The sequence below is a fragment of the Octodon degus genome, unplaced genomic scaffold (assembly GCF_000260255.1).
Source record: "Octodon degus isolate 3935 unplaced genomic scaffold, OctDeg1.0 scaffold00121, whole genome shotgun sequence".
NCBI classification, from domain to species: domain Eukaryota; kingdom Metazoa; phylum Chordata; class Mammalia; order Rodentia; family Octodontidae; genus Octodon; species Octodon degus.
The window spans coordinates 3,591,494-3,604,707 of NW_004524697.1; the positions used below are offsets into that span (position 1 = coordinate 3,591,494).

The window sequence follows — 13,214 nt, forward strand, 5'->3', positions numbered from 1 at the left end:
AAACAAAGCATAAATAACAAAACAATAAAATGTATGCTATTTTGCTTATTATTTTCTCAAAGCATCTGAGATAAATTAAAACCGCTAGTGTCCCAAACAACAAGAAAAGATGACATGTGATCCAGGAATTTCATATGGTTAAGAATGAGGGAAAAAAAAGCCAACACAAGGACAGCTTCAATAGTTTTTCAATCACTATTTTTGCTATAATAATGTCATGTAATATTGAGTGCTTAGTCCTGGGCATGGTGGCACATGCCTGTAATCCCTGTACTCAGGAGCCTGAGGCAGGAGGATCACTATGAGTTTGGGGCCAGCCTGGGCTACAGGAGTGAACTCAAGGCCAGCCTACACTACAACAAAGGTCTCAAAAAAACAAGTGTTTAGGTAGAGAAAAGCCCCATGAGCTGTAGCATCCAAGACTAATTCTGTAGCTTTCTAATAAAATACAGCAAGTACTGGTGAGGTCTACAGAAAAATGCCTCCGAGGGCACGTTCCCTTACATGACTGTGTTCCTGGCTGTGGAAATTGAGGACTCGAATTTCTCTTCTCAGATGTCCCCATTAGAAACACTTAGGTCATGATTTTAGAAGCAATATAATTTACAAAGTACAGTCCACAGTGCACAGACTCAAATGCTACTTTGTTACTGTGACTATTTTATCTTTGATAAACCATCATTTTTATCTTTATAAGCACTTCATTATGTATCACTCTAACTCAAAAAAAAATTCAGCATTAAAACAACTAAGCAATTCAACAGCTCAATATAATACATAAACTTTGTAATAAAGCAAAAATAGTCACTTGATTAGATTCTGTAATTTGATTACTGACATCATCTTTACTCGAGTAGCATAAGATGCATAGAACTTAACAATGTTTGGAAAAGCAGAAAGATTTACTAGGAATGTTCAAAATCAGTTTCCTTCTTCATTTATCCCAGCTTAATAACAGTTAAGTTGCCTAGTTTCATCCAAAAAAAGCTTTTTCATTTTTTCCCCAACAAGATGGAGCTTATGGAGGTCATTTTATGGGTACATCTTTTTGTTCCAGTTTAACTCACATTTGAAAAAAGTGCTTTTTTTTTTAACACCAATTGCTGCATTATGCATTTATTTATAAAGAACCACCAAGTCGTAAAGATATTTTAAGTAGCATTAAAAATCACAATTTTGCATATATATCTTTTTACAAATTTTACAAATTTGCATATATATCTTTGGTTGGGTTTCTTCATCCAGAGAAAATGTCATTGAATGAAAGAACTCAGTCTCTTGAATTACATGGATCTGACTGCTCTTCTCTGTCCTAATTATAAACAGAGTTCTATCCTCCCTGAGCAAATTTTCTCTTTCAGATTTTGTGTTCCAGTATTCTTCCTGTATTGTTTTTATACACTTCTTTACATCATCATTTCATGACTCAAGTTAGAAAAGCACGAGCTTCTCTCATTCCACAATTTAACAGGAATTTGTAGATGAGCACAAGAAGATTCACTGAAAAATAAGCCACCATTTTCTTGTAGATTCTGCAAAAGGTCGACAGTCTAACCAGGGGCACTGTCTGTATGTCACCCAGTACATACAGAGAAAACAATTACCTGCAAAGGAATCAGGAAAGCAGTGTCGGCTGAGAGCACTTATCCAAGCCAAATTGTTTGCAAGTTTGAAAAGCTAAGGATGGTATTGTTCCAGGAGCTACTGTTTAAAACAATGCAATGCCTTTTCCGTGAAAACTCAGTATTTGAAAATCTGAGTTGGTTTAAAAAATAATAACTGTGCATCCAAAAGAATTCCTAAAGAAGCATTTATATGCCAGGCACATGTTTTTAATTCTAATACATTGGCTTACCTAAATAAGTATGTAGAACCTAATCATTGTTCCTTATATGTTGATTTTTTAAAAATTATTATGTTTTCGTGGGTTTGCAGAAAAGCTAATGAGTAATGATGCAGAAACACACATATCTGACAGTATCAAGTTGCAGTGGTTCATGGGTACTGCAAAATGCTGTGCTAAACAAAATTTCTATTAAAAAGTATTGGAAACTTTGAGTGTGGTGGCGCACACCCTGATCCTAGTGCTTGGAAGGCTGACGCAGGAGGGTCATTGCAAATGTGAGGCCAACCTGGGCTACATGCTAAGTTCAAGATCAATTGAACTACATGAAAAGATCCTGTCTCAAAAAACAAACAAAAAAAAAAACCTCCAAATAAAGTAATTTAAAACTTCTCTGATTTTAAAAGAAATAAATGTAACCATAACCTTATAGGATAATGTCAGATGAAAAGTACTTCTTTTCCCTGTGCAATTGTGCGTGCTGGCATTTAAAGGAGAAGAATAATGCTTTGAGGTCATTTTGTAGTTGTTCATTTAATGTAGGATTAACATGAATATCTTCAGAATTACCTGAGATGACCCATTTGAAAGTGATATGGCAGGACATGTTCATTGTTAAGGCATCCCAATAGTTGAAATGCTAAATATCAATACACAACAAAGTAACAGTATAATTTGTGCACTGAATTATATTCCAGGATATTCTCTTGATAAGAAGAGAATTCTTATGGAACAGGACCCTTTCCAGCAACAGTTTCCTAATTCTTGAAATACTAAGCAATTGATGAGCTAGAAAATTGTAGAGAGGCATACACAACGACTACGTAGACCGCAAACATTCTATGGCTTTGCTGTTGCACAATTTTATGCGGTCATAAGTGACACTGAGATTTGCCTTAAACAAGAAAAGCAAAATGTTACAACAGCGGGAGGATACAGAGCAGTGAAGATGCAATTCAAATGGGATTATAAACCAAAATAATGTTAGGCAAGAAAGCAATTATTTATTGGCCAGAATGGCTGGAAATTGCATGTATGACTATGAACGAAGGTAGATCTGTTCCTTACAGTTCTTAAAGAATAAAGAAGTACATCTTAACATGCACTCCATAGTTTTTCTCACCAAAATATTTATCTGTCTACCTCCTTCAGAAGTAGACATGAGAAGAACATGGGTTTTCATTTAGAAAGTAATATGAACTCACAAAATAATTACCCAAGTCGCACCCGTCTTTCTTGAGTCCGTGTAAAAAGGAGACTTCATCTCTAAGTGCTTATTATTTAATCATCCTTGTTACATACTATATGGGCCAGAGCTTGGGGTAAAACACTGGACCTTAAACAAATGCAACAATGTGGGTGTCTCCCCCAAAAGACAGAGACCTTATTGAAGGACAGTGTCTCACAACTTCAGTTTTGAAAATGAGAGGGGAGTTGTTCAAGATTTAAATCATGTTGCTTCCACTTATGCAGACAAAATCCATAAAAAGAGATTTATTATGATAGTTGCTTTTTGAAATGTAATTTGCTTTTTACTTTAAAAGTGCTCCTCGGAACAGAGCAGAGTAAATATTACAATTTTGTTCAACGGCGGCCAAGATTTAATTGTCTGTGAAATATAAGGCTTAGGACCTGATTGGAGTTAACTACTGTTCTGCTGATACAGCCTAGGCTCGCCAGGGCGGTGACCAGGGCACCAGGGGCTTTCCACAGACAAGCTGCCCGGAAAGAACTCGAGGAGGCTGGAGGCGGCCCCAACCCCTGCAGGAACCCGTCCACAGGACTTGGGCTTAATTTCTGTAGCAGATTTAAAGAGACTTTGTACAAAAAGTCAAACAAGCATCAGCAGCTATGGAAAATATAACAAATCATGCTAGCAGTTTAACACCAAGGGAGAAGGGGAAACGCAGTAACCGCTAACACACGCTGCATAAAATGTGCCCAAGACTGAAGAGGGGCAGGGAGGGCGGGGCACAGAGGAAGCTGGTAAGGACACAACACGATTCCCGAAGGTGAATTACGCTCTTTATTGTCGCGTGTGCCTCAGTGGCTCCGGCAGGAACTGGGGAGTGTCTCGCAGGGGGATCTGGACGAGGCCCCTCGCCCGCACCGTCGCCTCCCCTCGGCCGCGCGGCTCCGCGGTCGCTGCCTGCAGCCCGGTGCGGAGCAGAAAGCGCACCCTGACGGACTTGCCCGGGTGGCACCGCAGCCACAAGCCAGCCCGTAATTGCAAAGCAAACAAAGCTGAAATATTGGATTGGTCTCCGTGGTGACACGATCTACGCTTTTGCCGCCAATTTGTTTGTGCAGCTCTATTTAAAGACACTTGATTGAGGAAACGTTGAAAATAGCGGCGAGGGTTTCCCTAATGAGACCTCAAGAGGGAACCGGCGGGGCCTTCGCCCCGAGCAGGGGCTGGACTGGGAGGATGAGAGAGGGGTGCGTTTAACTCCTTCCCGCCCACCCGCGCCTCACAGGAGAAACTGAGGCTCCACCCCTCCCGGAGCCGCGACCTCCCATAGCTTGCTCGCCCGAAAACTGTCTGCTGGGTGCTGGGATCCGGCAGGGTTGGGGATTACAATGAGAATTGAAGCAGGATGACAAGGGTGGTGGAGTGCAGGTTTTAACCTGGGGTGGTGCCTCGTACTCCCAAAGCTTCGGTGGCACTATGCGTGGCCCAGAGCCCACCGTCCTGCAAGGGCCGAGCCTCCGGAGATCCCCAGGGTGCCGTACTTTTGCAGGGCTGGAGGGACCGAGGCTGCGTGGAGAAGGGGCCCCAGAAGACGCCCCTGAATGGACGTCGCGGGAGGATACAACTGGCCAGGCTGGCACCCATAGCTGTCGGGATGGTCGGCTCTCCAGGCAGCTGGAAGAGAGGAAAAGTCAAAAAGACAGAAAGAAAGAAAGAAAAAATGCATGAATATTTAGGACAGTCTGTGTGTATAAGGTGACTCACTGGAAGATACCTTGATCCCTTTAATTAGCCCCATGCACCCCCAAATCTGTGCGGTCATCTCCACTGTCCCCACTTAAGGTAAGGTTTAGAGAGCCCAAACTCGACCACGCAGTTAGTTTGTGGAGAGTCACTGGAGCCCTGCCCAGCGCTGACAGGGGTGCTCAGGATGCGGGCACCAGTGCCATCTGGGCCAGGCTGGACTAGGCCTGCTGCAGGCCCAACTGACCGGGAGGAATCTTTTCCCCGTTCTTCCAAAGGCTTGGAGAGGAAGGTGTGTACCCTAATAAACTACTTCCAAACCCTCAACCCACTCTCATCACTTTCAAAATCAAGGAAAACCAATCAGACTGTGGTTGCAACACTATACTACATTTCTCTAAATCTCTCTTCCACAGGCTGCTTGGGTATGTAGGGGTTTTTTGGCTGAAATTTATTAATTGGGTTGTCAAGGAATCTACAGTCGGAAGGAGGTGACAGATTTGTGCCCAGAGAACTACAAAGGGAATACTAATGATGACCCCAGAAAGGAGTTCATAAGCACGTCTAGATCTGGGGCAGAGAAAAGGGAGATAACTAGGAAGGCTTCCTGGGGTACTCAGCTTGGGCCTAGAAGCAATAAAAACATGTGAATCCTCCATCCCACAGGGAGAGGGATGGGTGTGTATCAGGGATGCTGTCCAGTTAAGGAGTGCCAGACCCACACCTGGGAATAATGGCAGGAGTCGCACTTCCACCACCTGTTACCTCTAACTGCAGGTCAATCAAGTGCTGAATCAAAATCCCTAATCATTTAGGATTGAAAACCTAAGGCTTGGGGGCCACACCAATGGTCACCATCCATCTTTCTGGAGCCCTATACTGTAGGTAAGCCGAACAGACCTGGTAAGAGCAGGGACAGGAAGATGGCACTAGGGGCGCTCTCACCAGAGGTCCAAACATTACCGTGCTTCTCCAGGAGGATGTGAACTGAGCTGTGCCTTGGCCAGAGTGAAGTTTCATTCTCAAGTCACAGGCAGATGTAGACTGAGCAAGGGAAGACTTTCCTAAGACTGAACTGCGCCTTCTGTCAACAAAACCCCCCCCCAAAAAAAAGAAAAAGAAAAGAAAAGAAAAGAAAGCATCAGTCACACCCTTTTGGAGCTGTCTCCAAATGTTTTCTGAATGGAATGTTGCTTTTTCTATATGCAACCGATTTCTTCGTTTGAACTTGGATGCTGTGCAAGCAGATTGCAATTCCATTTTTGTTCCTTGAGGTTTGGGCCTGTGTAGCTTAAATGGGCACTCACAATTGCATTGAAAAAGAAAACTTTCCTGTTGTGGAAAATGGAAAAAAGTAGAGCTTCCCCTGTCATAGTACAGATATAGAATCTGCAACAACACCATAACCTCTCAGTGCTGCGCATTCCCAACAAGCATCCTGCCTTCTCTGTTTACATTATAACTTTTCTGCCTGCACTTATTTTTATTTTAATTTTCTGTCACTTTAACAAAAACCAGAGCCTTTTCTTTTAATGTTTTGTACACAACATGTTCATTTTGATAAGATGTTCTTTCCTATCCTCTTTTAGCTTGCCTTTCCTTGTTTAGAGTTCTGTATCAGAAGTTTCTAATATTTCTCCCTCTTTTTTTAAAAAAGAACTTGTCCCTGTCTTGCTTTATTTGTTTGTGTGAAATTTAGTTTGAAAGGAGATCAGAGAGAGCAGGAGGGGTTTGTAATAAGAGAATGACCGAATGACCCAAAGGCTGATTATCTATCATTAACTGGAGACTCGGTGTACCCAAATTACCAGGGAGACCTCAGTCTGCCGGATCCTTACCCAGCCAGAAAGGCTAGCGTGGAATGCGCTCACTGAAACCGGCTCATGGCATTGCAAATGAGGACACCCTGCTCACACACATTTTCTTAAAGAGTTTTTCTTCAAAACTCAGCTAGAGTTGAGGGGGATAGATTTATCACTAGCTTCTGAGATGCTATACACAGGTTTGAAGAAAAAGGAAAAAAAAAAAAAAAACCACTCCACCCAAAGACTAACCTTAACATTTCCGTAACTAACTTTTATGCGTTCTTTCGTTAGGAGCAAAATTGCAGTTAATTGTCTAAGCTCCAGAGAATATTGAGAAATGAAGCTAAGCTGCTTTTGATCTGCTCATGCTGCTAAACCCAAGCCTTGTAAAAATCGAGGTTTGCCATTAATATTGACAATAAAAGTGTTTCTTTTTGTTAACCTGAAACCTAACCACCCTGGCTTAAGTCCCTTGTCTATAACCAAATCCTCTAGAAGAATGTAGAAAAGGTTTGGAGGGAACTGTTAGAGCTAAAGAAATCCATTCATGTAAATTTGCAAAGGAAACTAGAGAACAGAATTTCCCAGGAATGTGAACAACACCAGAGTTAGGACTGGGAATGCACGGGGGCCTCAAGTCACCAAAAGACCTTCCAGTCATCTGAATGCTTTCTCCAAAGCCCCACATTGTAAACTGCCATTTCCATTCCCATGTTGTTCTGAGCACAGGACTACACTGCATACTGTAGCTGAAGTACATTACTTACTCACTTCTTAGAGCAAAATATGCACTCCTACATTTATTTCTTCTTCTGAATTCTGAATGATTTCCCCCCAGCTTATGAGAAATTTTTTTTCAGTATTTGTTCTTTATTTTTATTTTTAGCAATGCTGGGCAATGGAACCCAGAGCCTTAAATATGTGAGGCACACGTTGTACCTACCACTGAGCCATGGCTCTGGCCCTGAAAATATTTGTGTATATAATTTGTTTAAAACAATAATGTGGATGAGTATTTAACACAAACCCTGTAAGACATGTCTTATGCCATTTTTATTTAAAACTCTATATTCATTACAAAGCAGCAAAGATTAGATTTATCATTTCTCTTGGGACTAGTATAATAAAACTAAAAACAACCTCCATGTAGCTACAGTATGCTGCTTTTGTAAGCTCATTTTATGGATTATCTTATGTTACTTTGGCCTGTATTTACAGACTTGGGTGCCTGATAAAGTATTTAATTCTTCCCTATCAATGACAGTTCTCCAGAAGAACAATACATCTACCACTTAACATGGGGAACTAGCCATAGACCCTTTGGAGAAAATAGAAATTCTGCTCCTTTTGAATATTAAGATTTTTCTTAATGGACTTAAGATGTACCTGTAGGTCATTCTTTCATACCAGTCACAGGTTCAGTAATAGGAGAATGGGAAAAGATCAGTTTTAAACTAAAACATTGATGGAAAGTGAATTATAAGGGAAGAAGTAAAGGGCAAACAGAGTAAAGGAAGGAAGGGATAGGGAAAAGGAGAGGAAAATGTGCAGCCATTCTGCAGGTCTTGATTGTCCCTACTGACATATTTCCTAATCAAAGCTGGACAGGAGGATCCATAAAATCAATCAACCTTTCCACAGTCATCTGCAGCTGGATCAGCCCCTCGCCGCTCCATCTCCACAGATCAGCTCTGGGTGGAGAACAGGAGGGGAAAAGGGCCGTCTTCCACAACCCCACCCCCATACCAAATCCAAGAAGAAATTGCTAGGAAGGAAAAAAACCACATAAAAGTCAAGGACAGCTTTTCATGCTTTTCATTTTTGAAATAGACATAAAAGCCCAATCGAATGAGATTCTACTTTGTAGATGTGTACTTTGAACTATTATCACTTGCCCTGTCTGTAAACAACTATTTCCCAAAAGGAAAACAAAAATGGGAGGAACTGCAAGATCACAGAAGGAGACCCTTGCCGCCACTTGGACGACACGCCTTGTTCTAGATGTCCTAAACATTCTGGGACAAATGGCTAACGTGGAAGATGACTCAGTCCCACCCTAGTAGAGAAAAGAACACAGTCGTCAGTGTCACATGAAGCACTGTCCTTGGTACAGGTGGGGCTGAGGTTACATATGCAAGAACATGTTGCTTTCTTCTGTTACCTCCTGGCTATGCTGTTCTGTCTGGGGTTCTTAGCATGTGCTGGCGCTTTCCTTTTTATACTTATTTAGGAGAATTCTCAAAATCATTTCTACTGCTTTGTTTAGAGAAACAAGGTAAAAAGCGGTTTGAAAGATGAAGGGAATTGAGCCATAATTCCTGTAAATATAAAATGTGTGTTTATGCCCTTCTGGCCTGGTTCTTTTCAGGTCCAGTTTATTTTGAGTTCTCACAAGCAAATCACAAGATACAAAATTGCCCCTGCCTCTGAAATAATAAATACCTCCAAAAGATCTGTATTTTGCCTAAAAACAGACTGAGGTTTAAAAAAAAATATTTAGTTTAAACTAGATTGATTTCTAAAGTAATATTTCACAAGACCAAAACGTTTTGGAAGGGAGTACTCAGCCTTTCTCGTGCTCTTGAATATTTTCCAGGGGAAGTGGTGGTGGGAGTACAGCAAAGGCAAGAAACATGGGTGCAAAATAAGTGTTTGAGCCAGGTTCTGTTTGTTGGGTGGGAGCGGTTGTGATGTACAGCCCCATAGGTGCACCACCAACTCTAAGGGGGAGTTGGGCCAAAGACTCACAGTCACTCCCCAAACTCGGGCTGCTTCCCTGGGAAGCAAAGTGTTCTCCAGACCACATGAGGTTCAGCACTTAGCCTTCAGCCCAGAAAAAGAGATTTAGTCTCTCGCTAGGATTCCTCCCAGGATCCCCACATCCACCCTCAGTCAGGAGTGTGGCAGTTTCCTGAGTCCTCCTAAACTCCAAATATGTATCTTTTCGGGAGCAATGTTCTAGAGGCTACAGTAATACAACCCAACAGAGGGGGTCCCTAAGCTGCTGTCTCAGCTGAACTGTGTATCTGTCCCCCTGCATTCTTGTATTGTCAGCATTCACCCCTCCTCTGTTACCACTGCTACCACTGGCTCCATTTGTTCTACCCCTGTACACACAGACCATCTATGTGTGGACAAACTTCAGATGGCCTCTTAGCCTTTAGCTTTCCAAAGCAGCAGGTGAACAAAGCAGCACAGGATTTTGTGGAGCAAAATGTGGCAAAAGACACTAAAAGAAAAACATGAACAGCATTCAGTTGTGTATAAAGGGTAGGGCTCAGGTGGTCGAGGCCAGGGTGGCCTCCCTGAGTCAGTTACTACAATTGGGGACATCACTAGCATTCTCTCATTTGTCCCCACTCTCCAAGCCATCTCCAGACCACCTTTCTAAGGCTCTGTTTGAGTTCTAAGATACACAGTGCTTTAGATTTCCTAGGTCAAAGTAATTAACTGATAATGATGCTGTAAATGAGCACTGCTGCTCACACCAGCATCTTTTACTACTCTGCTCTGTCCTGTGCTTTCTATTTCTTTTATTATTTGTAATGTTAGCTAGGGCCCTGAATGGATTCACTCATTTATTTTTTGATTTAAATTAAAAAGCATTTTAACAAGCTAAATGTGGCAAATTCCAATCCTGTACAACTGAGGGTGGCAGCTTCTCAGACCCCAACCCCTCTAGGTTCCTCTTCCTCTCTCCAATTCCCAAACCTCTTTTTCTGAAAGCATCCTAACAGCTTCCACTAAAATTGCTTCTGCTCAGGGGTGCAACCATCTTACTTAGTCTACCTGTTCCCAAGGCCTAAGTGTGCTTTTTATAAACAGACATTCTAAAAATCATCAAATGTCAGACAATTGAACTACTGGCGTCCTGGTCAAAATACAAACAGAATTTCAGGCCACATTATCTGTATTTTTTCTCTGGTGAAAGAGCAATTCTTTAAAAGCCTCTTCTTATGCCTCAAACAGCAGTTAGGAATCCAAGTTAGGAGTTTAGAGCTAAGTAGCCGCTTCGTGGATCCGATACAGAATACAAGCCCCTGGCATGCTTACTGGTGTTGCCTTTAAGCTTCTCTCGATCCTGTTTTCTACCTTAAGGGTTATGTTAGCGGTATCCAAGGAAACTGGCCCGATATGGGAAGGAAGGAGGCCCCTCCACCAACTCCCAATCCAGGTTTTTCAGTCCCTTTCTAGGAGTTCTCTTCCTTTTCTCCCCATACAGCAGCAGTAAACTCAAGCCACATACATGTCTTGATGCTGCTGCCAGGGCTCTGGGGATAACGGCAGCTCGGGCTAGGAGCCCCCGGCAGCAGCCAAGGTCAGCAGCGTTCATTCGCTCTCAGGCTTTCCAGCCCAAACCACCACAGAGCTGGTAGCAAGTGTTAGTGGGTAAGCAGAGAACTGTCCTTGAGCAGGGCTTCCAGGGTGCTCCTTCTGCTGCCTGCCGCTGCTGCTTCTTGCCTTCAAAAAAACGATGTCCAAAATAATCACTGCTTTCCTTTGGGCTACTCTTGCCAGGCCCAAACCCACCGGCCTGTGCCGCCTTCCAAGAGCTCTGCCCTGGATTCTTGGGAATTTACAGCCAGCGGAGCTCCTGCTGACACTTTTCCTCAAGCAGAATCCCACTGCCGCATCAACCTCTCCTTGGCTGAAGCCAAATCTCGAGGGTGATTTCAGCCCCCAACCACTGGTGACCCCACCCCTCCCTCTCAGGAACCATCTCGAAATGCTCTTGCCAAGAGGGCGCCTTCGGCCCGTGTCCCACGGTTGGTGACTTACAAGTGGAGATCCACTTTCTGTTATAATGCCTTCAAGATCAGCAAGGCCAGCAGTCTAAACATCCACGAGCCGTCCTCCTGGCCTGCCTCTTAAACTGGCGTTTAATGGTTCCCCTCCGATAACTAAACCTGTTTTCCACAGATGCCTGCTTTTATGGGGGAGGCAGGAATGCAGAGATATATTTATATGTTTGTTCATAAAAACTGGAAAATAAGCTCTGAACACGCTATAAAAAATATTCAGTTACTTACCAACCAGGCTAGTTAAATCAGGAGAACACAGATCCGACCACACCAAAGATTGGAGGAATCGAGGTGCCTGCGCTGTGGAATACCCCCAAAGTCTCCGTTGAGGCTGATGTCCCTGAAAAATGGGGGAAATAAGAGCACTTACAATCGCTTTGACTGATTACCCCGCCGTCTCCACCGTGATCTCGTGATCTCAACAAGTTGTCACAATAACCACCCCAAACAGCTCCAGCCGAGGAAACGTGGTGGAATAGCAAAGAGCCGCCAAGACGCGCGCGCGTTCCCAGCCTGTGCCAGCCCAGAGGGGCGCCTTCCCCACACGCGCCAGGCCGCCTTGGAGAGGAGAATGCGCTGCCAGCAGCCGCACCTTTATGGGGGTCCCCACGCCCTCGCTGGCCCCGGGCGCCCCACACAAAACTGCAAGCGGCTGCCTGAGGTCATTTTCTGCCTCTGTTACCTACAAAACTCTTTGAAAAGCAGTATCCGCCGGTTGTCTTTCTCCCTCCCTCCCCCACATCACCACCACCAGAAAAGAAACCAGAGTGGTACTATACCTGGTTTAACGTTCTTCAATATTTGAGACTTGGGGAGAAATATTTTAATAGTGAAGCATCTGTTTAACACTTGCATTAGCCTCTGGATGATTAAAAAAAAGGTTTTTTTTTAACTTTGCCCCCCCCCCGTTTTAATTATCTTATGGTTACGAAGGGACAGCCAATCCTGGAAGAGGACCTCGACAATTAGCAACGCGAACATCAAAAAGTTTTATTGCGGAGAACTCAAGGCGCCGCCCCCGCCGCCCCGGGATTGGCGTGAGGAGCCTCTGACGACATATATTAACCCGAGCGGCTCTAAAGATGTAGCTGTACATGGAGATCTTGCTGAGAAAATCTGCTTGCTCCCCTCTCGGCGTCCAGCCTGGGAGAACCGCCGCCGCCGCCGCCGCCGCCCGAGAGCTGCTTCGGCCGCCGCGCAGCCAGCTCCGGGAGCTCAAGCCACCGCCCCGCTCCAGGGCGCTCCCGGGCCCCGCACCCGTGCCCCACGGGAGAGAATTTGAGAACATGGATGATGCACTGAGACCTCTCTGAACACCCTCTGAACGAGACTGCGAGAAGCAAGGACACTTTACTAGCAGCTAAAACTCACGTTCAAGGACCAAAACAACAACAGCCAATTTTTTTTTTTTTTCATTAAAACAATAAGCGCCCAGGAACCCAGTTCGGGCTGGTGGGGGAGGGGAAGGGGCGGGAAGGGGAGGGTCGCACGGAGGTAGCTCTGCTGGAGCAGCCGACTCCGCCGCCGCCCCACAGAGCTGGGCCGCTCCTCCAGCCGCGGCTCCGACTCAGCCCCGGATTCCAGGTCAGCTTAAGTGCCAGGACGCGGCCCGCGCGCAGGGTACCCGGCTCCGCGGCAGACTCTCAGCAACTCGGACACCTTTGCATGAGAACCAGAGGATTCCGCCTCCGCGCAGTAGCAGCCCGGGAAACAGGAGCCGGCGCGCGGGCTGCTGAGCGAGGCGGGAACCCGCGGAGAAGGCGGCGGCAGGCAGGGGCGCACGGTGCCGGGACCCGCTCGCCGCGCCCCATGGGGAGCGGGCGGCCGCG

At 44.7% G+C, this 13,214-nt stretch overlaps 1 long non-coding RNA gene across 3 annotated transcripts; it reads right to left on the minus strand.

Moving 5' to 3' along the window:
• Positions 1-2,827: 2,827 nt before the first annotated feature.
• Positions 2,828-12,354, minus strand: LOC111812338. 3 transcript variants are annotated; one of them, XR_002817849.1, is made up of 4 exons: positions 12,165-12,354; positions 11,614-11,725; positions 5,742-5,859; positions 2,828-4,709 (listed from the first exon to the last, which is right to left on the minus strand). It is a non-coding gene; the product is annotated as an uncharacterized LOC111812338 (long non-coding RNA). The 3 variants fall into 3 exon arrangements; XR_002817847.1 differs by having other exon boundaries at positions 5,742-5,862; XR_002817848.1 differs by having other exon boundaries at positions 5,724-5,862.
• Positions 12,355-13,214: the final 860 nt, after the last annotated feature.